Source organism: Colobus angolensis, unplaced genomic scaffold, assembly GCF_000951035.1.
Source record: "Colobus angolensis palliatus isolate OR3802 unplaced genomic scaffold, Cang.pa_1.0 Scaffold215, whole genome shotgun sequence".
Lineage (NCBI taxonomy): Eukaryota > Metazoa > Chordata > Mammalia > Primates > Cercopithecidae > Colobus > Colobus angolensis.
This window is the reverse complement of record NW_012115322.1, coordinates 2,093,707-2,119,254: the sequence shown is the minus strand read 5'-3', so window position 1 is coordinate 2,119,254 and position 25,548 is coordinate 2,093,707.

The window sequence follows — 25,548 nt, the reverse complement described above, 5'->3', positions numbered from 1 at the left end:
ATCAGTTGTAACAAACATACCCCTGTGGTGGGGATGTTGCTAACGAGGGAGGCCATGTGCAGGAACAGGGGATATACAGGAAATCTCTGTACCTCCCTCCTCAACCTAAGACTGCCCTAGGACAAATTTTTTAATTTTTTTTTTAAAGTAGGCTGACTGTTTATCGCTTTCCTTTTTCTTCCGGAACTATAGCAGCACCTTATATCATGAAGTAGAGAACCAGATCACATGGGGGGCAGAATGAAGAGCCACAAGGAGCCACTGGTGGCGCTTGTGCTCTCCCTACTTCCTATCATCTCCTTATATGGGGAAAAAACGCAAGTAATGTTGAGTTCACTATATTCACATGTCTTACAAGTGACCAAATGAACAAAATAACCAGAGGAAACTGAAAGAGTACCCGCTTTTAGAATTGAGATGGGAAGGGCTAGAGAATGATTTAATTATTAAAGAAGAATTCACGAAGGAGACATGAATAGGCTAGAACTTGAACAGAGTAGAATTTACCTTAATAGAAAGTAAGAAGATAAAGATGAAGGTGCTGAACCGACACTAAAACTCAGGGGCAGAATATAAGCAATGGAGGAAGTGCAGGTGTCAGGATGCAATGTAAAGAGAGTTGGTGAAACCAGTGATTTTAGAGGAATGCTGCCAGGGAGATAAGTTATGGAGAGACAGACAAAATAAAGATTGGGAAAATGCACCAAGCTGCCTTTCCAAAAATTAGGTGAGAACCAAATTTATTATAGTTGCAGTTTGACCAAATGGAAGAAAACGTCAAAACAGACAGAATTATGTATGCTCTACTCTCAAAGTTCAAGGCAGTGGGATTCCCACTGATGTTAATCAAAGGAAAGACTCCTCTTAAAAATAAAACAAAAGGCTGGGCGCGGTGGCTTACGCCTGTAATCCCAACATTTTGGGAGGCTGAGGTGGGCGGATCATGAGGTCAGGAGTCCGAGACCAGCCTGGTCAACATAGTGAAAGCCTGTCTCTACTAAAAATACAAAAAAATTAGCTGGGCATGGTGGCAGATGCCTGTAATTCTAGCTACTCAGGAGGCTGAGGCAGGAGTATGCTTGAACCTGGGAGGCAGAGGTTGCAGTGAGCTGAGATCACGCCATTGCACTCCAGCCCAGGTGATAGTGTAAGACTCTGTCTCAAATAATAATAATAAGTAAATAATAAATAAAATAAAACAAAATGTAATTAGAGGTAGAATCTCAAGTAGTCTATTTTCTATGCCTTGGCAGAAAAGTGGGAAGAATTTGGGAAGATTCTGTGAGGCAGATAAAGAGGTACTGACAGAAAAAATTCTAGTATATATCACAAGGTTACTATAAACCCAAACATTCCAGAGGGTTTTTGAGTACTACTGCCACAGAGGTTCTCCCATGACCATTGAGGAGTTAGTTGGGTAATAAGTCACATAGTGGCCAGTGTGGTGGCTCATGCCTGTAATCCCAGCACTTTGGGAGGTCAAGTCAGGCAAATCACTAGGTCAGGAGTTCAAGACCAGCCTGGACAACATGGTGAAACCCCGTCTCTACTAAAAATACAAAAATTAGCCAGTCGTGGTGGTGGGCACCTGTAATACCAGCTACTCAGGAAGCTGAGGCAGAAGAATCGCTTGAACCCAGGAGGCGGAAGTTGCACTGAGCCAAGATCATGCCACTGCACTCCAGCCTGGGTGACAAGAACGAGACTCTGTCTCTAAATAAATAAATAAGTCATGTAGCTACATATCCATTCCACCTGGTCCACTCCTTAGCATCATTGCCTGGGTCTGGGAAAAGGCAGAAGTGTACTTTTAGAGTGCCCTGTGGGAGGTGGCCTGCTCTTACTGGGCCTACCTAAAGAAGGCTGTAGAACAGGAAGTCAGTACCATTGTTATAATCAACAGTGTTTAATCTAAGGGAACGAGCAAACAAACAAACAAACAAACAAAAAACTAATGTGAAAAAGAGTTAACAATAACAAAAATTAATGTCAAACATTCAATAGTTTTACCACTGTATAGATACTATATCAATGTTGAGGTGCCTAAAAATTTAGAGTAATCTTAGGGCCCTCTGTCTTTCTATATAACAGAATTATAATTATTTGCAACATTTATTATCAACAGAATAGATATTAGTTAAATGAAATAGAAAGAGAAACGATTTCCATAAATATGTTCCAGCCATTAAGAGTTTGCAAGTCAAAAACCTAAAACTTTAAGGTTGGACAAATATGGCTAAAAGAAATCCCAGATTCACCTCTTCATACTAGTTAGTAGAGAGAAGATGATCATTACGCATTATTGAAATAAAGAGGATTTAAAATAAATTATTAAATTAACTCTTCTTTTTCTTAAATTTTCATAGACATTCCCACTCTCTTTTGAAATTCATTTTTATCTTTTTAAAACTCTTCTCCAAATCACATTTGCTAGCTAAATTTTACTAGAGCAGGTAGCAGAGTAAGTTCTAGTTTGATAAGCAATATTTTCCATGAATAGCTACAGTATAGATCATCTGCCTGTCTGAAACTAATGTTCACTATATAAGAGGCAGCATTTAGACAATAATATAAACTTGTGACATAATAATTATATAATGTTTTATTCCCAAATAACATTTTTATTAAATATAAAACATTATACATTAGGATATTATGAAGTATATGCAGAACCCAGGGGTTCTATGTGCATGTGTATATATGTGTTTGTGGGGGGTGTGTGTATACTATATATATATGCATATATATGTATATGCATCATTTTCCATATATACACATGCATATATATGCATATACATATATATGCATGTATAAAAATGTATGGAAAATCAGAAACTAGGAAACTGATTTTTTTTTTAATAGCAGAATTCACTGCATATTTGAAGATTCTTCAGTCTGGGTCAGATCTATGTAAGAGACTCAAAATAAATCTATCCCTGTGTTTCTTTGCTTTCAATCTCTTCTCATGTTTCAGTCACTGAATGAATGACTAGTGAAACTCTTCTCCCAGATGGCCCATGTTGAGTGGGTCAAACCTAGAGCAGTCAAACATTAATTCCCCAGAGGCAATATGTAAATGAAAAAGCGTATATGAAAAGCCAAAGCCACTCTAAATAATTCCAGCAACATTTTTTCTTGGCTATGCCAAGCAAATTACCCTAAACTATTTCACTCCTTCAAAATCTGAAAGTTATTAATGAATGAATGTCAGGAATCTTAAACAAGGACTTTTAAACATATATATTTGTGTTAACTCCCCACGTTCAAATGTAACATTGTAAAACATACAGACACACCCATCTGGTGTAAAGGAATAATTCTGAAGTAATCAAGAAGAAATTTAAAATAAAAGTAAACATTAGGGAAACAAAAAAAAATTATCCAAAGCAACACTGGAACTTTACTGACTATGCAGCTTATATTTTTAATTTTTTAAAATTTGTAACATATTCACACAGTTCAACATTTTTTAAATTAAAATGCTAACAAAAACCTCTCATTCCTCCTCAAGTCCTATCTTTCATCTGCTCAGGTTCTCTGGCTGATTTCCGTTTCTCCTCTAGTTTCAGTGAAATCCTGTGATATCAATGAGCAAAATAGAAAGTCACACAACAGATGTGTGTGTAAACACACACATATATATATAAATTTAATGCAGAGGACTTCTTAAATGGTGGGGGAAGATTGATTATTCAGTAAATATCATCCTGTCAAATAGCTATACATCTGGCAGGAAGTTATTCCTATTTTATAGCATAGAAATGTGAATCAATGACTATATTCCAAATGAATTATAGATATAAACCTTAAAACAATAAAATTAGTAGCAGTAAGTATAGTATAATTTTTATATCACCCTGAGATTAGGAAGAATATTGAGAAAAAAGCCAAGAAACTAGAAGGAAAGTCTACCAAAACTGACTATTTAAAAGTTTAACTGTCTATTCAGGAATAAACTCTATAACAAAAGTTAAATAGCAGAAAGTACATACATACATACATATATATCTATATATGGACACACACATATATATGTGAGTGTGTGTGTATATATATGCATATATGAGTATGTGTGTATTTCTAACATATACAACAGACTAAGGTTTAATATTCAAAATATATAATGAGTTCCTATTTCTATATTTACATAAGAGAAAGACAAACAACTCAATAGAAATATGAGCACAAGTTATAAAAGAGCAATTCACAGAAGAAATGCAAATCGACAGTAAATACACCTTTTAAAATATTCAGCCTTACTAGGTGTCAGGAAAATGTATATTAAATAGCAAGATACAAATTATTTACTCTGTAGACTCATAAACCATAAACACTAGTAAGATGGATAACATCAATATAGAGTGCCTGTAATATAGTAAGGAAATCTTCAATTTTATATCTTGCAGGTATAAATAAATAAATAATATATACCTATATGTATTAAGATGGAGAAAATTTTATGTTCCAGAATTCCAAGGGGACTAAGAAGACAAGCCCAGCTGGCAAGGACCACCCCAACACCTCCACTGCCCAAGAGAAGCAGTTGGCTTGACAGCCTGTACCACACGTTTAAAGTGAGTTACAGATGATAAGGAGCATCAGGCTGAAGGTAGTTGGACGTTGGCAAGTAACAGAATAGGAGAAGTGGAGCAAATGAGATGGCAGAAGACCAAGTGAGGAGTAAGAAGGAATAATATCATTTATTATGACTTCTCCTTACTTCAGAGACATTTTAAAACTCAGGAATTTGGAGTATCATTGGCTTTTTGGAGGAAAACATCGAAGGGGGAATGGAATATACTTTGCACACAGATAAAGCATTGTGAAGACATAAAGGGCTAGTTCGTGGGGAAGCTTTGAATTGAATTGCCACAGATCCTAAAATTGGAGTTTGGGACAAGTTAATCCAGACTTTTTTTTTTTTTCATTTTTGAAACAGAGTTTCACTCTTGTTGCCCAGGCTGGAGTGCAAGGGCGAGGTCACGGCTTACCGCAACCTCCGCCTCCCAGGTTCAAGTGATTCTCCTGCCTCAGCCTCCCTAGTAGCTGGAATTACAAGCATGAACCGCCATGTCCGGCTAATTTTTGTGTTTTTATTAGAGATGGGGCTTCTCCATGTTGGTCAGGCTAGTCTGGAACTCCCGACCTCAGGTAATCCACCCGCCCCCGCCTCCCAAAGTGCTGGGATTATGGGTGTGAACCACCACCCCCAGCTTAATCCAGACTCCTAACAGTCAGAAAATCTCTAGTTTTAAATTTTAAAAAAAGAAAGATTACATGTTTGTGTTTGTGTATGCATGCGTGTATGTGCACACACTTAATACAGCATGATATGTTATGACACTGTTTTACTATAGCACTTTCCAGCTTGGAAACAGTTTTATATTTTAAAAACTAAACACACACTCATATTTTGCACTGCAGTCACTACTTGTTTTTACTCATGACTGATCATCTTTTTTATGAATTGAATCCTTTGCTACGTTTGTCCATATGGGCGGCTATCACAAAATCCTTTAGACTGAGTAAACTTAATAGACAACTTTATTGCTTAAATTTCTTATAGAGAAATGTATCGGTCATAGTTCTGAAGGCTGAGGCGTCCAAGATCAAGGTGCTGGCAGATTTGGTGTCTTGTGAGGGCTTTTCCCTTCATAGATGGTGCCTTCTAGCTGTGTCCTCACATGGTGGAAGGGGAAAACAAGCTCTCTGGCCCTTTTTAGGGATACTAATTCCATTCATGAGGGCTCCACCCTTATGACCTAATCACCTCCCAAAAGACCCATCTCTTAATACCATCACTTTGGGGGTAAGGATTTCAACATACAAATTTTGGAAGGACACAAACATTCAGACTATAATAGTTGATGGCTCAGGCAATGAGCAAAAGGGGCTGTACTATGCTACGCCCAGAAAAGTGTTTTTGCTCAAATACTGTTTACTCTACTATTGTGTACTAAGTAAAATATACATCATTTAGTAAGTTTATTTAAACCATAAAGCTAACCATCCAACCCTACCAAGAAAAAGAAGACAACACCTTCCCTAACTCCACCTTTTAACCAAGTCTTATTTCTCAGGAACAACTTTCAATTCTCTTAGTTGTTTCTTTGTGGTCTTACCTTTATATTTGGATATAAGATTTATATTGATATTTCTTTATTTTTTCAACATTAGACATCTATATTGACTTTCTTATATTATTCTTATATATTATTTCTTATATTATCATATTAATCTTATATTTTATATTGACTTTCTTTTATAGAAGAGAAGAATTTAGTTATCTTAGAGCACTATCCTAACTCATAATTCCCCTATATTCTTCTCTAAATAGATACATAATACTTTTATTAAATCAAAATATTTTGATTATAGTACAAGGACAAAAATTATTTTAAACTATATTCTTTCTTGTATAAACATTTTAATAGAGTTAACAGTTGCCTTTCTTTATTAGATATATTTACTTTGATTTAAATTTTTACTGTAAAATATTGACACATACAAAGAAGCACATGAGACAACAATGCAGAGAAAGTATTGATGTAACTACCATGTAGGCCAAGAAATAAATATGACCACAAGCTACATTCTTATCACAGCTCCCTTCCTCCCTCCTTCCTACCCTCAGAGATAACCTGCACATTAATTTTACTGTAAATTATTTTCATGTTTTGTTTTACCAAGTAATTGCACAACTTACAAACTAAAGCTTACTTATGACTGGTTATGTATGTTTAGCTTAGTTTATAATGCTAAACTATTTTCAAAACTTATTGTGTCAATTTATTTTGCCACTCATAATGTAAGTCTTAGTTGTTCCACATTCTTCCTAATACTTGAAGTACATACATACATACATACATACACACACATGTATATATATATATATATACGTGTGTGTGTATATATATATATAATTTTTGTTATTCTTATGGTTGTGTAGTAGTGTCTCACTGGGGTATAATTTATACTTGCTGGATGACCAATGAGGCTAAGCACTTTGTATGTTTATTAACTATCTGAATTTCCTCTTTTATGGATTTACTGTTTAAGTCTTTTCACTATTTTTCCTTGGGGTTTTCTGTTTTATTCTCATTAATTTTTAATAGAAGTTATTTATGTATTTTGAATTTTTTTAGTGGGGGTGACAAGATCTTTCTCTGTCACCCAGGTTGGAGTACAGTGGTGCAATCATGGCTCACTGCAGCCTTCATCTCCTGGGCTTAAGCAATCCTCTCACTTCAGTCCCCTGAGTAGCTGGGACCACAGACACATGCCACCACATCTGGCTAATGCTTTGTAGAGAGAGAGTTTTGCCATGTTGCCCAGGCTGGCCTCGAACTCCTGGGTTCAAGCGATCCCCCTGCCCCTTCCTCCCAAAGTGCTGTGATTACAGACATGAGCCACCAGGCCCAGCCCTGAATTGTTTCTCCACTATGTGGGTTGCATTTCACTTTCTTTGTGACGTGTTTTAAGTAAACTATTTTAGTACAATCCAATTTTTCCTTTATGTTGATGCTGCTTCTCTATTTTATTCTTTTGGTCTTAAAAAATACTTTTCTACTTTAAAATTCTGAAGATATTCTCCTACTTTATTTTTCAAAAGATTGTTTTGCCTTTTATATACAAATATATGATTTTATCATTGACTTATATGTATGATGATTTATAGATGTCTAGTTTTATTTTCCAGTATGGATATCCAACTGTCCCAACACCTTTTAACAAAAAAGTCATCATTTTCTATAGCTTTTCTGTGCCATTCTTTATTTTAAAAAAAGAAAGAAAAAAAAAAAACCCCAAACATCCATATATCCTTGATTTTTGGGCCCTGGAGTCTGATTTCTTATTCTATTTGGGATACCTCCACTGACATCATACTCACTTAATTATAATACCTTTAAAAGGTTTTATATTTGGTAGAATATGTACTTTGTTTATTGAAATCTTTTAAGTATCTTAGCTATTCCAGACCCTTCACATTTATATTCACATACACACACACATATTTTAAATGGGATTGTATTCTACCTATAATTTTGTTTGAAAAAAGGGACAGTCTTACAAACTTAAATTCTAGTTATTAAATTTTAGTTGAAAAAGTACACTGGATTGGATTAATGGAAAATTAGGCATTACAGAAAAAAAGAGTAGTGATCATAGATACACAGCAATATAAGCTCTCTAAAATGAAACACAGAGGAATAAAATCCCTTATGTGGCCTATTTTATATATATATATATATATATATCACACTAATGTATTGGGGAGGGAGACATAACAATGTTAAAGAAATAATTTATGAAATTTTTTTCAAATTTGATAAAAATTATAAACTCACAGGATCTGAATAAACCCCAGGCCTCACAAATATACAGAAAACTAGCCAAAAACATATAGTAATCAAATCCCTTAGAATCCACGACAAAGAGAAAATCTAAAAAGCAACCAGATAAAAAAGACATTATGGACAGTGGAACAAAGATCAAGATAACAGCAGATATTTTTAAAACAATGCAAGCTAGAAAACAATGGACTATCATACTTAAAGTAGTGAAAGAAAAGTAAAGTGACACCTAGAATTCTTTATTCAGCAAAAATATTCTTCAGTAAAGCAAGCAAAATAAGGACTCTTTCAGACTTACAAAAACTGAAAGAATTCACCACAGCAAACTGACATTATAAGAAATATTTAAGAAAATCCTGGACAGGCACAATGGCTCATACCTGTAATCTCAGCACTTAGGGAGACTGAGGTGGGTAGATCACCTGAGGTCAGGAGTTTGAGACCAGCTGGCCAACACGGTGAAACCCCATCTCTACAAAAAATACAAAAAATTAGCTGGGTATGGTGGTGAGCACCTGTAATCCCAGCTACTTGGGAGGCTGAGGCAGGAGAATCACTTGAACCCAGGAAGTGGAGGTTGCAGTGAGCCGAGATCATGCCATTGCACTGCAGGCTGGGCAACAAGAGCGAAATTTCATCTCAAAAAAAAATAAAAAAAAAATCCATTAAGCAAAAGAAAAATACTGAAAGGAAACCTGAATCTACGCAAAGAAATGAAGAGCACCATAAATGTCACTACATAGGTAAATATAAAGACTATTATTATTATTTAAATCTCTAAGAAATCATTAACTGTTTAAAGCAAAATAATAACCAGATATTACAAGATTTTTACACATATGGAGTGTAATGTATGACAGCAATGCATAAAAGCCAGGACAGGGGAAAGAGAAATATAATTTTACAAGTTTATTATACTATTTACAAATTAATATAACATTAATAATTTAATTAGTAAGTTAAAGATGTATACTATAAGTCTTAAAATTGTTCACTAAATTAACACCAAAAAATTGTATCTAATAAGCCAACAAAGAAGACTAAATTATTTTAAAAATTCAAAAAAGGCAAGAGAAAAGGGTAACAATAATAAATAACAGATGAAGCAAATAAAAAACAAATAGTAATAATAGAGTGAGACCCGAACATATAGACCACTTAAACACCATTGACGGGAATGTAAACTAGGAGAGCCACTACAGAAAACAGTACTGAGATTTCTTAAAAAACTAAAAATAGCATTCAATCTAGCAATCCCACCACTGGATATATACCTAAAGGAAAAGAAAGCAATATATCAAAGGAATACCTGCACTCACATGATTATTGTAGCACTATTCACAATAGCAAAGATATGGAATCAACTTAAGTGTCCATCAACTGAAGAATGTATAAAGAAAATGTAGTATATGTACACACTAGAATACTATTCAGTCATAAAAAAGAATGAAATCATGTCATTTGCAGCACCGTGGATGGAACTGGAGGTCATTCTCTTAAGTGAACTAAGCCAGGAACAAACAGACTTATATTTTATGTTTTCACATACATGTGAGAGCTAAAATACTTGAGCACAAGAAGGTAGGGACTAGAAAAATACACAACAGAGACTGGGACGGATGAGTGAAGGGGAGGGAAGAAGATGTAGAGAGGTGGCCTAAGGGGTACAAACATACAGTAAGATGGAATATATTCAATGTCTGATAGCAGAGTAGAATGAATATATTTTTAAAATGTACTGCACTTAGGTGATGGACACCCTAAATACCCTGACTTGATTACTACACATTATATACATGTAAAAACAATTTCATATATCCCATATATTTTTCAATTTAAAAAGAAGGCTGAGCATGGTAGTTCATACCCGTAATCCTATAGAACTTTGGCAGGCCAAACCAGGAAGATTGCTCAAGCCCAGGAGTTCAAGACCAGCCTGGGCAACATAGCAAGATCTTATCTCTACAAAATTTAAAAATAAAAAGTTACTGGGGCCCAGTGGCACACATCTATAGTCCTAGCTACTTGGGAGGTTGAGGCAAGAGGACCACTTGAGCTCTGGAGTTCAAGGTTATGGTAAACTATCATCATGCTGATGCACTACAGGCTGGGTGACCAAGTGAGACCCTGTTTCTAAAAAAAAAAAAAATTAAATTAAATTAAATTTCTAAAGACCCAACCATATGAATAATCACATAAAATCTAAGGGACCTAAGCACTTCTAATTCAAAGGAAATTTTTTCAGGTTGGATAAGAAAGTAAAACTCTACTGTATGGTGCCTACAAGAAGTTCACTTTAAATATAAAAACAAGAATAGGTATAAGGATGGGAAAAGATACACCAGTATGTCACCAATCAAAGGAAATTTCCAGTTAGCTATATTATTATCAAAATTATTTGTGAGACAAATAATATTACCAGAGAAAGTGAGTGGGTTTTTTTTCATAATGATGAAGGGATCAATTTATCAAGAGGGCATAATCTTAAATGTGTATGTACTTAATAATAGAATTTCAAAATATCTGAATCAAAATTGATAGAACTTCAAGGAGGAAGAGAAAAATCCACAATTACAATGAGCTATTTAACACCCCTCCCTCATTAATTGATTTAACAAGTAGAGAGAAAATCATTCACGGTAAAGGTGACTTGAACAATACTAACAAAACAGATTGACTTAACACATCTACAGAATCTTCCACTCAACAGCAGGATACACCTTTTTTTCATGTGCACATGAAATATTTATCAAAATAGACCATCTTCTGACTCTGAAATAAGTCTCAAAAAATCTAAAAGAATGTGTTCTCTGGTCACAATAAAATTATAAATCAATAATTGAAAGGTGTCTAGTAAATTTCCCCAAATATTTAGAATTTAGAATTTAAGTAAGATGTATATAAATAATCCATTGTTCAAAGGAATCAAAGTAGAATTTAGAAAGTATTCTGAGCTGAATGAAAATGAAAACAAAACATCAAAATTTGTGGTATGCTGTTAAGCAAAAATTTGAGGAAAATTTACAGAATTAAATGTAAATAAAAAAAGTTCTCAAATCAGCTTCTACCTTAATAAAATAGAAAAAGAGGAGCAATGTAGACCTATAATAAGCAGAATAAAAGAAATTAACACCAGGAGAAATCAATGAAATAGAAATTTGAAAAAATAGTAGAGATCAATGACTCAAAAGAGATTTATTGAAACCAACACAGTAGCCTCCCCTTATCCATAATTTTGCTTTCTGTGGGTTCAGTTACCCACAGTATATAGTACAATAAAATGCAAAACTGATAAATCCCTAGCCACACTGATCAGGGGAAAAAATGAAGACACAAATTGCCAATTTCAGAAATGAGAGAAGAGGTATCACTGCAAAGTCTGCAAATATTAAAAGAAAAATAAAAGAATATTTTAAACAATATTTGTCAGGCCTCTGAGCCCAAGCCTACATATATACATCCAGATGGCCTGAAGCAACTGAAGAATCACAAAAGAAATGAAAATGGGCAGTTCCTGACTTAACTGACATTAAATGACATTACTCCTGGCTCAAAAGCTCCCCCACTGAGCACCCTTGTGACCCCTGCCTCTGCCAGCCAGAGAACAACCCCTTTTGACTATAATTTTCCACTACCTACTCAAATCCTATAAAACTGCTCTACCCCTAACTCCCTTTGCTGACTCTCTTTTCAGATTCAGCCCACCTGCACCCAGGTGATTAAAAAGTTTTATTGCTCACACAAACCTGTTTGGTGGTCTCTTCATACAGATGCACGTGACATTTGGTGCCGTGACTTGGATCGAGGAACCTCCCTTGGGAGATCAATCCCCTGTCCTCCTGCTCTTTGCTCCATTAGAAAGATCCACCTACAACCTCTGGTCCTCAGACCAACCAGCCCAAGGAACGTCTCACCAATTTTAAATCAGGTAAGCAGCCTATTTTTACTCTCTTCTCTAACCTTTCTCACTATCCCTCAACCTCTTTCTCCTTTCAGTTTTGGTGCCACCCTTCAATCTCTCCCTTCCCTTGATTTCAGTTCCTTTCCCTTTCTGGTGGAGACAGAGGAGATGCGTTTTATCCATGAACCCAAAACTCAAATGCTGGTCACAGACTCAGGAAAACAGTCTTCCCTTGGTGTTTAATAACTGCAGGGATGCCTGTCCGATTATTCACCCACATTTCAGAGGTGTCTGATTACCGTGGGGATGCCTGCCTTGATCCTTCACCTTGGTGGCAAGCACCACCTCCCTAGGGAGGCAACTACCCACCCCTTCTCTCCATGGCTCTACCCTCTCTTTGCTCTGTGCTTGCTTCCTTCACTATGGGCAACCTTCCACCCTCCATTCTTCCTTCTTCTCCCTTAGCCTGTGTTCTCAAGAACTTAAAACCTCTTCAACTCACACGTGACCTAAAACCTAAATGCTTTATTTTTTTTCTGCAATACTGCTTGACCCCAATACAAACTCGACAATGATTCCAAATAGCCAGAAAACGGCACTTTCAATTTCTCCATCCTACAAAATCTAGATAATTCTTATCAAGAAATGGGCAAATGGTCTGAGGTGCCTGATGTCCAGGCATTATTTTACACATCAGTCCCTCCCTAGTCTCTGCTCCAAATGCGACTCATCCCAAATCTTTTTTCTTTCTCTCCTGTCTGTGTCAAGCTCTGAGTCCTTTGAATTCTCCTTTTCTATGGACCCATCTGACCTCTCCCCTCCTCCCCAGGCTGCTCCGAGCCAGGCCAAGCCAAGTCCCAATTCTTCCTCGGCCTCTGCTCCTCCACCCTATAATCATTCTATCATCTCCCTTCCTCATACCCAGTCCAGCTTACAGTTCCGTTCTGCAACTAGCCCTCCCCCACCTGCCCAACAATTTCCTCTTAAAGAGGTGGCTGGAGCTAAAGGCATAGTCAAGATTAATGCTCCTTTTTCTTTATCCGACTTCTCCCAATTCAGTTAGCGTTTAGGCTTTTTTTCAACAAATATAAAAACTCAGACCAGCCCATGGCTTGTTTGGCAACAACTCTTAGATGCTTTACAGCCTCAGACCCGGAGGGGCCAGAAGGCTGTCTTATTCTCAAAATGCGTTTTATTACCCAATCTGCTCCCGACATTAAAAAAAAGCTCCAAAAATTAAATTCGGGCCCTCAAACCCCACAACTAGATTTAATTAACCTTGCCTTCAAGGTGTACAATAATAGAGAAGAGTTGCAATTATTTGCTTCGGCTGTGAGAAAAACCCCAGCCACATCTCCAGCATACAAGAACTTCAAAATGCCTGAACTGCAGTGGCCAAGGGTTCCTCCAGGACCTCCTCCCCAGGATCTTGCTTCAAGTGCCAAAATCTGGCCACTGGGCCAAGAAATGCCCACAACCCGGGATTCCTCCTAAGCCATGTCCCATCAGTGTGGACCCCACTGGAAATCGAACTGTCCAACTCGCCCAGCAGCCACTCCCAGAGCCCCTAGAGCTGGTCCAAGGCTGTCTGACTGACTCCTTCCCAGATCTGCTTGGCTTAGCGGCTGAAGACTAATGCTGCCTGATCTCCTTGGAGGCCCCCTGGACCATCATGAATGCTGAGCTTCGGGTAACTCTCACAGTGGAGGGTAAGTCCATCCCCTTCTTAATCAATACAGAGGCTACAAAATCCACATCACCTTCTTTTCAGAGGCCTGTTTCCCTTGCCTCCAGAACTGTTGTAGGTATTGACAGCCAGGCTTCTAACCCCACAACTAGATTTAATTAACCTTGCCTTCAAGGTGTACAATAATAGAGAAGAGTTGCAATTATTTGCAACTCTTAAAACTCCCCAACTCTGGTGCCAACTTGGACAACATTCTTTTATGCACCCCTTTTTAGTTATCCCTACCTGCCCAGTTCCCTTATTAGGTCAAGATACTTTAACTAAATTATCTGCTTCCCTGACTATTCCTAGGCTACAGCCACACTTCATTGCTGCCCTTTTTCCCAGTTCAAAGCCTCCTTCGCATCCTCTCCTTGTATCTTCCCACCTTAATCCACAAGTATGGGACACCTCTACTCCCTCCTTGGAGACCAATCATGCACCCCTTACCATCCCATTAAAACCTAATCACCCTTACCCCACTCAATGCCAATATCCCATCCCACAGCACACTTTAAAAAGATTAAAGCCCATTATCACTCACCTTTACAGCATGGCCTTTTAAAGCCTATAAACTCTCCTTACAATTTCCCAGTTTACCTGTCCAAAGACCAGACTAGTCTCACAAGTTAGTTCAGGATCTATGCCTTATCAACCAAATTGTTTTGCCTATCCACCCCGTGGTGACAAACCCATATACTCTCCTATCCTCAATACCTCCCTCCACAACCCATTATTCTGTTCTGGATCTCAAACATGCTTTCTCTACTATTCCTTTGCACCCTTCATCCCAGCCTCTCTTCACTTTCACTTGTACTGACCCTGACACCCATCAGGCTCAGCAAATTACCTGGGCTGTACTGCTACAAGGCTTCACGGGCAGTCCTCATTACTTCAGTCAAGCCCATATTTCTTTCTCTTCCGTTACCTATCTCAGCATAATTCTTCATGAAAACACACATGCTCTCCCTGCTGATCGTGTCTGGCTAATCTCCCAAACCCCAATCCCTTCTACAAAACAACAACTCCTTTCCTTCCTAGGCATGGTTAGGTACTTCCACCTTTGGATACCTAGTTTTACCATCCTGACCAAACCATTATATAAACTCACAAAAACAAACAAACAAACAAACAAACAAACAAAAAACCTAGCTGACCCTATAAATCCTAAATCATTTCCCCACTTGCCTTTCCATTCCCTAACAAACAGCCTTAAGAGCTGCTCCCACACTAGCTCTCCCTAACTCATCACAACCCTTTTTGATTACACACAGCCGAAGTGCAGTACTGTGCAGTTGGAATTCTTACACAAGAGTTGGGACCATGCTCTGTAGCCTTTCTGTCCAAACAACTTGACCTAACTGTTTTAGGCTGGCTCCCACATTATTCCTGATACCACACTTGACCCCCATGACTGTATCTCTCTGATCCACCTGGCATTGACTCCATTTCCCCATATTTCCTTCTTTCCTATTCTCACCCTGATCACACTTGGTTTATTGATGGCAGTTCCACCAGGCCTAATTGCCACTTACTAGCAAAGACAGGCTATGCTATAGTAGTATCTTCCACATCTATCCTTGAGGATACCACTCTGCCCCCCTCCACTACATCTCAGCAAGCCAAACTCATTGCCTTAACTCAAACCCTAACTCATGTAAAGGGACTACATGTCAATATTTATACTGACTCTAAATATGCCTTCCATATCCTGCACCACCATGCTGTTATATAGGCAGAAAGTTTCCTCACTACCCAAGGGTCCTCCATCATTAATGCCTCTTTAATAAAAACTCTTCTCAAGGCTGCTTTATTTCCAAAAGAAGTTGGAGTCATTCACTGCACCCAGGTGAAATAAACAGCTTTGTTGCTCACACAAAGCCTGTTTGGTGGTCTCTTCACATAGACATGCATGACAGTTGTCTTTGTGTAGGCCAGGCACCATGGCTTACGCCTGTAATCCCAACACTTCAGGAGGCCAGCGGGCAGATCACTTGAGGTCAAGAGTTCGAGACCAGCCTGGCCAACATAGTGAAATGTTGTCTCTACTAAAAATACAAAAATTAGCTGGGCATGGTGGTGGGCACCTGGAATCCCGGCTACTAGGGAGGCTGGGGCAGGAGAATTGCTTGAACCCGGGAAGCAGAGGCTGCTGTGAGCCGAGATCACACCACTGCACTCTAGCCTGGGCAACAAGAATGAAACTCCCTCTCTAAAAAAACAAACAAACCAACAAACAAAAACAATGAGCCAGTTACTCTTCTAGGCACCTTCTGGGCATAAATTTATTTAATCTTCACAATAAACTGATAAGGTAGATATTTTCCCAATTTACAGATAAGAAAACTGATGTGCAGAATGGTTAATTCATCCAGTGTTCTATAGTTTATAAGTGGGAAGGCTAAAATTTGAATCCAAGAATTCTGAATTGTGCATTGTATGGTATGGCTCTAACATGATTAGAACTTTCATTTTTATGAAATATGGTTTTCTTATCTTGAACTGGAAATACCATTTGACCCACCAATCCCATTACTGGGTATATACCCAAAGGAATATAAATCATTCTACTATAAAGACACATGCATACGTATGTTTATTGCAGCACTATTTACAATAGCAAAGACTTGCAACCAACCCAAATGCCCATCAATGATAGACTGGATTAAAAAAATGTGGCACATATACACCATGGAATACAATGCAGCCATAAAAAAAAATGAGTTCATGTCCTTTGCAGGGACATGGATAAAGCTGGAAACCATCATTCTCAGCAAACTAACACAGGAACAGAAAACCAAACCAAACTCACAAGTGGGAGTTGAACAGTGAGAACACAGACACAGGGAGGGGAATATCACACACCGAAGCCTGTTGGTGGGTGGGGGACAAGCCGGGGGATAGCATTAGGAGAAATACTTAATGCATGTGGGGCTTAAAATCTAGATGACGGGTTGATAGGTGCAGCAAACCACCATGGCACATATATACCTATGTAACAAAACTGCACGTTCTGTACATGTATCCCAGAACTTAAAGTATAATAAAAAAGGAAAGAAATATGGTTTTCTTTTAAATTGCTGTGGTTTGAATTGGATTTCAATTACTTGATTAAAACTTTATCAGACACCTCTCATACACCACTTTAAATTTTCTCATCCAACCCCTTACTCTAGCCAGGGTTGCAGCAACCAGCCCTACCTCCCTTTGAATAGCTCCATGCTGATGTCATCTGACAGCATCTTACTTGAGGCTGCCCTGAGTACCTCTCACTCCTGCCCCTGGGATTCTCTCATGCTGCAGCATGGAGCATCCACGAAAATCCACTTGATGTCCATGCACATACAATCTACAAGTACAAATAAATTCTTACCCTTGAGGTTATCCTTGACTAATTGGAGACCAGAACCAGTGAATAAATGCTTCCTTCTTTCATCTCCTAAACAGATGGCTGTGATACTCATTTCATGAGGTTCCTCAGGAGATCCTGCAGAATCAAGCACAGTCATGCACAGTGAAGCCAGCTTAAGAGCACATCCATGTTTTGGCTTTCCCTAGTTTCCTGCTAAATGGCTCTTATTCTTCACTGTGGAACCCTGAGATCACTTTCCAAATAAACTTCTTTGATGACATGCTTTCACTCAGGCTCTACTTGGAGAGAAATTCTGGCTAATCACTTTTACTTTTACCAATTTTTAAAATTCCACAATTTTAAAAAAGCCTTGTCCATAAACTATGTGAAAACCCTCAATTGACTATAATAGCAAAATATGAATTATTAGCTATAATAGCAAAATATGAATTATTGGCTATAATACCAAAATATGAATTAAGGTTTTCATTTTCCCTAAAATCTTTGAAAATTATTTCCTTAATCTCTAATTTATTTGTTAATGGATTAGACTAGGAGGTGTTGAGCAAATGCCAGTTGTTCTGTGTGGAAAATGCTATTTGTTGTGTATTCTTTAAATACTTGGCATGGGCTTATAATTTGGTGAGTGATTTGCTTTTTTAGCAATAACAGCAGTAACTCATTAAGGCAGTTATGCATGATGTTACTACATTTTAATAATATTATTAAGATAACCAACTTAGTACTTGAATACCAAGGAATGGTAATGCTTATTTTATTACCTACAAATAGAAGGGGTGGGTGAAAAAAATAAATCAGCAATTAACATCAGAAAACATCATGAGCCTTTCATTTATTATTTACTTACAAATTGCATTGAAATTTTATTTAAGAACTTTGTGAAGTTAGTCCTGTGAATTGCACATTGGCATACCAGCCAGTAAGGAAGAACATGGTTGGAGGAATTTCATATTTTGCTTATAACCCTCAGTCATGTTGTTTCAAAGATGTGATCCAAGGTTACAGTCATGTAGTAACCGTATTATTTTTTAAGACACCCTGAAATTAAGCAGAATGTTATTTCCCAATTACCCAACAACTATCTCAAATGAATGCTAGCAGGCAACACATACATACACACACACACACACACACACACACACACACACACACACAGCCAAACTCAAACTACCTTTGATGCCCCAAACCCAAGAAGAGCCCTCTCAGCATCTTGAAGCTAAGTTCAAACCACTTCCTTACGAAATTGGAGCCTTCCTTAAGCTACCAAGACCAGTTCAGAACCACCACAATTTTGCTAAGAACCAAACTAATGGTAAGTTTTGTGTTATATTTAGAGGTGCCAGTAGAATATATCACTGATAACTCACCATTATAACTAGAAATAAAATAAGTAGTTTGATCATTTTAAATTGAAGGGCTATAATTAAGTTGACACCAAGAATTGTGGTCTGTTTTCCAAGTAATAACTATAATCTTACAACTGGTATAATCTTACAACTCGTATACCTACAATAGGTATAATCTTGCAGCTGACTGAACACTTAGCACTGGGAGATGTTCTTTCAAAAGGGACTCAAAAGCTTAATGTCTTGAAATGGTTTGAATTTACAACTGAAAGTACACAGAAAGATATCTTTTGGTAAATGTTAGTATTGAAACACAGATACACTAAAGAGCACCGTATATACAATAAAAAACACAGCTCAACAAATTTTTATAAATTGAATGCACCCAGGTGACCACCATCTACATCAAGATAGAGAGCATTATTAGAATATTAGAATCCCAGAAGTCTCCTATCCTCTCTCAATCATCCTCAATCATTATTCTTCCAAAGGTAACCAATATTCTGACTTCTATCACCATACTTTTAGCTTTGGTTGTTGTTGAAGTTTATATGAATGGAATCATACATTATCACATATTCTTGTGTCTAGTTTATTGAAACCTTTTCTCAATTGATATGTAATAACTGTACAAATTTTGGAGGTACATGTGATTTTTGATACACATACAAAATGTGTAATGATAAACTCAGAATAATTGGAATATCCATCACTTCAAACATTTATATTTTCTTTGTCTTGAGAACATTTCTTTTCTAGCTATTTTAAAATATGTAATAAGTGAACTACAATCTCCTGACTCTACTATCGAATAATAGAATTTATTCTATCTAACTATAGTTTTATGCGCATTAATCAACTTCTCTTTGCCTCCTTCTACCCTTCCCAGCCTCTGTCTGACTTTTTTGACCAAGAGCTTATCTATAAGATTTCTCCATATTTTTACCTGTAGCCATGGTTTGATATTTTTTAGTGCTGTATAATAGCCCATTATTACATTTATCACAATTCATTTGTATTTTCTACTTCTGATGGACATTTGGGTATTTCCAGTTTGAGAATCTTACAAATAATGCTAATATAAATATTTGTACATATTCTGATGAATATATAAATGTATTTCTGTTGGGTATATATCTAATATTAGAATTTCTGTGCCATAAGGTATGTTTATGTTTAGCTTTGGTAGGTATTTCAAATCGTTTTTTTAAAGTAGTTGTACTAATTTACATCCTCCCTGCCCCTAGCAGTGTAGGAAACTGTTATGTTATTTTATACCCTTACCAATAATTGTCCAATTTTTATTTATTTTTTTATTTCAGTCATTCCAGTGGGTAGGTAGTGCTATGTCATTGTGGATGTAACATGCATTTTTCTGTTAATGATGTTGAACGTCTTTTCATATGCTAATTATCATTTGCACATACTCCTAAGTACCTATTCAAGTTTTCTTTTTTTCATGTTAATTGGGTCACTGTCATATTTCTTAATTTTTAAATTCAAGCTATTTGTTAGATACATGCATTTCAAATATATTCACTCTTCTATGGCTTAAGTTTTTAACTCTATTGTATGTTTTCATGAACAGAAAATCTTAATTTTTAATAAGGTACAATTTATCAATTTTTTCCCTTATTGTTAGTGCTTTTGTATCCTTTTTAGAAATCTTTGCTCATCCCTAGATCATGGAGATCTTGTTCTATGTTAACCTTTAGAAGTTTTATTTTTTCAATTTTCACACTTAAGCATATTACCTTTAAGTATCCACATATAATTAAGTACATGGAACCCATCTGAAGTTAATTTTTATATATGGTATGAGGTAGGGGTCAAGGTTCATTTTTTTTTTTTCATGTGGATATTGAACTAATCCAGTTCAATTTACTTTTTAAAATCCTTTCCTCAGAATGCACTTAATTTACACCCATGTTGGAAGTGACTATATATGCAGACATCTGTTACTGGACTCACTAGTCTTTTCAATGAGCTACCTGTTCATCTTTGTGCCAATACTATACTGCTTTAATTATGATAAGTGTTGATATTCAGTGGCATAAGTGCTCTAACTTATATCTCCTTCAAGAGTAGCTTGATTATTCTAGACCCTTTGCTTTTTCATAAAAATTTTAGGATTTGTTTATCAATTTTCATTTAAAGAAATGCTGATGGAATTTTAATTGGGCTTGCATTAAATCCATAAATCAATTTAGGGGAGAATATCTATTCTAGGAAGTGATAAATCTCTTCTTTTATGTGGGTCCTCTTTCATTGACCTCAATATTATTTTTGTAGTTTTCTTTTGTAGGTTTTCAATGTTTGATAGACTGATTTCTATGTATTTATTGCTTTTGATGCCATTGGAAACAGCATCATTTTTAATCAATTCATCTGCAGGCTTATTGCCTTATTTAGGAAAATAATAGAGTTTCTGTGTATTTACCTTGTATTCAGTGACTTTACTCATTCACTTGTCAAAGCTGGTTGCTTGTAGATTCTTTTTGATTTTCCATGTACAAAATCCACACTATCTGCAAGTAATGACTTTTTGAAAATTTATAATTTTTATGACTTTGGTTTTTTTTGTTTGTTCTACTGCACCAACCATGTGTTCCTGTACAGCATTAAGTGGAAGTGGTGGTACTGAACACTCTTGTATTATTTCAGACTTTAGGGGAGAAGCCATTCACTATTTCCCCATTAAGTGAGTAGCTGTAAGATTTTTAAAAATGGTCATTGTTTGATTTTTTTAAATTTCTAGTTCCTAAGATATTTTAGCATGAATGAGTGTTGAATTTTTTCAAATGCTTTCTCTGCATCTACTGAGATAATCACATTGTTCTCTTATATTTTTTCACTGTGGTATCTTATGAAGATTAAAATTTTAATATTAAATCAACCACACATTCCTAGAATAGACTCAGCTTGGTCATGATGTATTTGATATGTGAATATTTTATTTAAGATTTTTGAGTCTATGTTTATATAAGAAATTGGCTTTTAGATTTTGCTTTTTATAATATCCTTGCTAGGTTTTAATTTCAAGATTACTCTGGCCTCATAAAATGAGTGGGGAGATGTTCCCTCTTTTTTTACCCTTTGTCTTTTCTCCTTGGGCGTAGCGTTTTAAGGAGTTTCAAATGAATCTGGAGTGTTTATGAAGGCCCCTCCTTGGCAAGCCTGAATTCTAGTTTTTCCTCAGTACTAATAGACTGCCAAATATCTGCGGCTCAGCTTCTTAGCCTCTTAGCAACTGTAATCTGCTGGCTTTCTATGTGTCTCCTTCTGTGCACACACAGCTTAGAAGTCATCAAATGACTCAAGGGGAAACTGCGTACAAAATCCTGGGTTTAATTCTCTACAGCTTTCTTTTCTCAGCACAGGATGATTTCAAGTCCTATTCATCTTAGTGGCTCTAAATTCCAATTTTTATACCCCTTTCCCAGTGAAACTACCAGAGCTCTAGGATGCTGCTTTCCTCCCAGTTTGTGTCCCATCTTCTCAGGAGTAAAAGCAGTAGCAAATGCAGGACTCACCTTAATATTCTTTTATTCACTATGAGATCCCAGCCCTTCAAGTCCTGGCTTTCGAGATTACTCTCCAATGACTTAAGATGGTTGTTTTAGTTTGTTTCTTTGCATTTTATCCAGCCTTCATAGTTAATATAGCAGAAACACTACACTGATAAGAGCTACTCCATCATAGCTAGAGTCAGAACCCCTTAACAGAGCTCTGCAATAGATGCTCATGAGGCATCACCACTCACTCTTATCTTTTCACATCTGGAACAGGCTGTTCTTTCGCTGAGGTTAGGAGTTTGTGCCCCAGTTAGGGGCAGGATGAAAGACTTTGTCTCACTCTCCTGAGCCCTGTAATTGTTCACTGAATGGGAGTCATCTTCATGGTCCATTGGTGTTGCCTCCAGACAGCAGACTTTATTAATAGTGATATTTATGGGGCTACTTATTGGGGCATAATTTTATCCAAACTGGATTTCTCAATTCTGCCTAATTGACACTAAAACAGGAGATACTACATGGCATAATAAGTTTGCTTATTTGTTTTTCTGTTCAAACAACTACCATTTTCTCCTATATCGGGGAAAGATAAATATTACCTCATAAATCAGAAATATGAATCTACCACCTGAGCACTAATAACATATACACATGTGATTGATTCATTACCTGCAACTTCAGCAGCCACAATATTTCAAAAGATGTTTATAGCATAAATTTCTTCCACATGGGCCCCAACCCATGTCCTGTTAATGCTAACCATATACAGTCAGAAATTCACAAAAGAGTCAAGAGGAATCCTCTGGACAATCTATTTCCTGATTTTTTCTGGAAGACTCCTACAAAACAGTAGCTTATATTGCATTTTAAAAGGGATAAATACCTACCAGTTGAAATGTTATTCTGTCACTATGTATCTAAGAGTGGCATGGAGACAAATTTGCCTAATCTATAATAAAAATATTTTTTAATTTTAAAAATTTCTCTGAGTTTCCAGTTTCCTAAATCCTATCATGGAAAAACATTGACAGTGCATATTGGTAATTGGAAAGTTTATTGGCTTTAATTTCTGAATAGCCATGAAAAGTGATAAAAATGAGGGGTGGAAAGAATTGGCGGAAAATCTAATTATTGTTTACACAACGAATGGTCCCTGGTTCTAGGCCATTTTCATCTTATTGCTAAGCCTATCTCCTTGGAGCCTCTCTTTTTTTTTTTTAACGCCTTCAATAATCCTGGCAGGGCTTACTGTTTGCATTTTGTAACACTAAAATCTACTGATGCGAACTGCTTTGCCACAGGGGTTCACTTATGCAGATCTAGCCTTAAATGGCTCAGATTATGTGTGAATCAGCCCAACAGAGAGATATTGCCCTTCTGTTGGGGTTCAGAACATCTATCCCGAAATATGGCAGCTTGGAAATTGAGAAAACAACAGAGGCAGAAAGGTCACTCTGATCTTCTCTTAGAGACCCTCATGTGTCAAGTGCTCTGCTCTACACCCAGAGGAAAGGAATGAAGACACAAAAATGCCAAAAAGAATCTGAACAACTCAGCCTTTCTAAGTTCTCCCAATTTATTACTATTAGATGACACCCCCTTTGTACAATCATACTTCTACATGACTGTCCACTCTTCATCAAATCTGCATAAAAACAGTTTTCCCCATCTCTTTGGGACTACATTTCGAAAGGCTCCTATCTCATGTAAAATTTTGGTTAAATATGTTTGTCATGCTTTTCTCTTGTTAATCTATCTTTTGTTATAGGGGTATCAGCCATGAGTCTTGCAATGGGTAAGGAAAGCATTATTTTTCCCCTGCATTTCACATATACCAACAGTGAATAGCAAAGCCTGGGACCACCCTTATCTTCAGTTCTTTATTGAAGACATGACCAAATATCACCAGCCTTCAGAGTAGATGACAGAATGAAAACATGTAGTCACACTTCTGCTTTAAGACAGGGGATGAATTAATGACAAACTGAAACGATCTTTCTTCCTAAAGGCCTCTAATTAGTTAATGGCACATTCACTTATAAGATAATTGTTATGAAACCTATTTATGGACTGTGCTATAGTATGAGAAAAACCAAGTATTTTCTTAAAGATCTTCTGAGACACTGGGCAATAGGAGAAAACAATTCACAAAGAGGGGAAAGTAGTTTCTGCAAAACCTTAAATGTCAATCGACAAATGTATACTAAAAGTCATAGGGGATACAAAGTCTTTAATTCCTGTTTATAGGGAATCTGGGGACTAATTAGGAAACAAAATGGTGGCTGTGGAATAACACTAATAAATAACACACTTCATAAGAGCTGGGGGCTTTCTCCCAAAGTCTGACAGCACTCATTGGCAATACATAATTTTTAATTTGAATTTCTCTCTACCAAAATATATTATAGGCTTCTTGAGGACAGAAACTATGTTTTCTTCATAAAACTTGAAATAATACTCTATAAATATTTGTTGATGGAACGGTTTTTCCTTTCTTCTTCTTTTTTTTTTTTGAGACAGGGTCTTCCTTTGTCACCCAGGCCAGAGTGCAGTGGCGTGATCCCTGTTGGGATCAAGTGATCCTCCCATCTCAGCCTCCTGAGTAGCTGGGACTGGAGGTATGTGCCACCACGCCTCCTAAATTTTTTTTTATTTTTTGTAGAGATGGGGTCTTGCCATGTTGCCCGGGCTGGTCACAAACTCCTGGGCTCAAGTGATCCTTTCACCTCAGCCTCCCCAAGTGCTGGGATTACAGGTATGAGCCACCACGCCCAACCAATTGAAAAGGTTTTGATGTAGTCAGGGCAACTCTATGCAAATTCCCTTTCAGAGAAATTCATTGTTTTAAGTGTGTGTGCACACACACTAAGTGATATTTCTGACCCCTTGGATTGTAGCAGAATGTAATGCAAGCATACCTCAGATATACTACAGGTTCACTTTCAAACCATCACAATAAAGTGAACATCACTATAAAGCAAGTCACACAAATTTTTGGTTTCCCAGTGTGTATAAAAGTTAGGCTTAAACTATACTATAGTCAATTAAGTGTACAATACCACTATGTATTAAAAAGCAATGTGCATGCCTCAACTTAAAAATACTTTATTGTTGAGGGGTGGAGCAAGACGGCCGCATAGGAACAGCTCCAGTCTCCAACTCCCGGCGCGAGCAACACAGAAGACCGGTGATTTCTGCATTTTCAACTGAGGTACTGGGGTCATCTCACTGGGGAGTGCCAGACAATCGGTGCTGGTCAGCTCCTGCAGCCTGACCAGCGAGAGCTGAAGCAGGGCGAGGCATTGCCTCACCTGGGAAGCGCAAGGGGGAAGG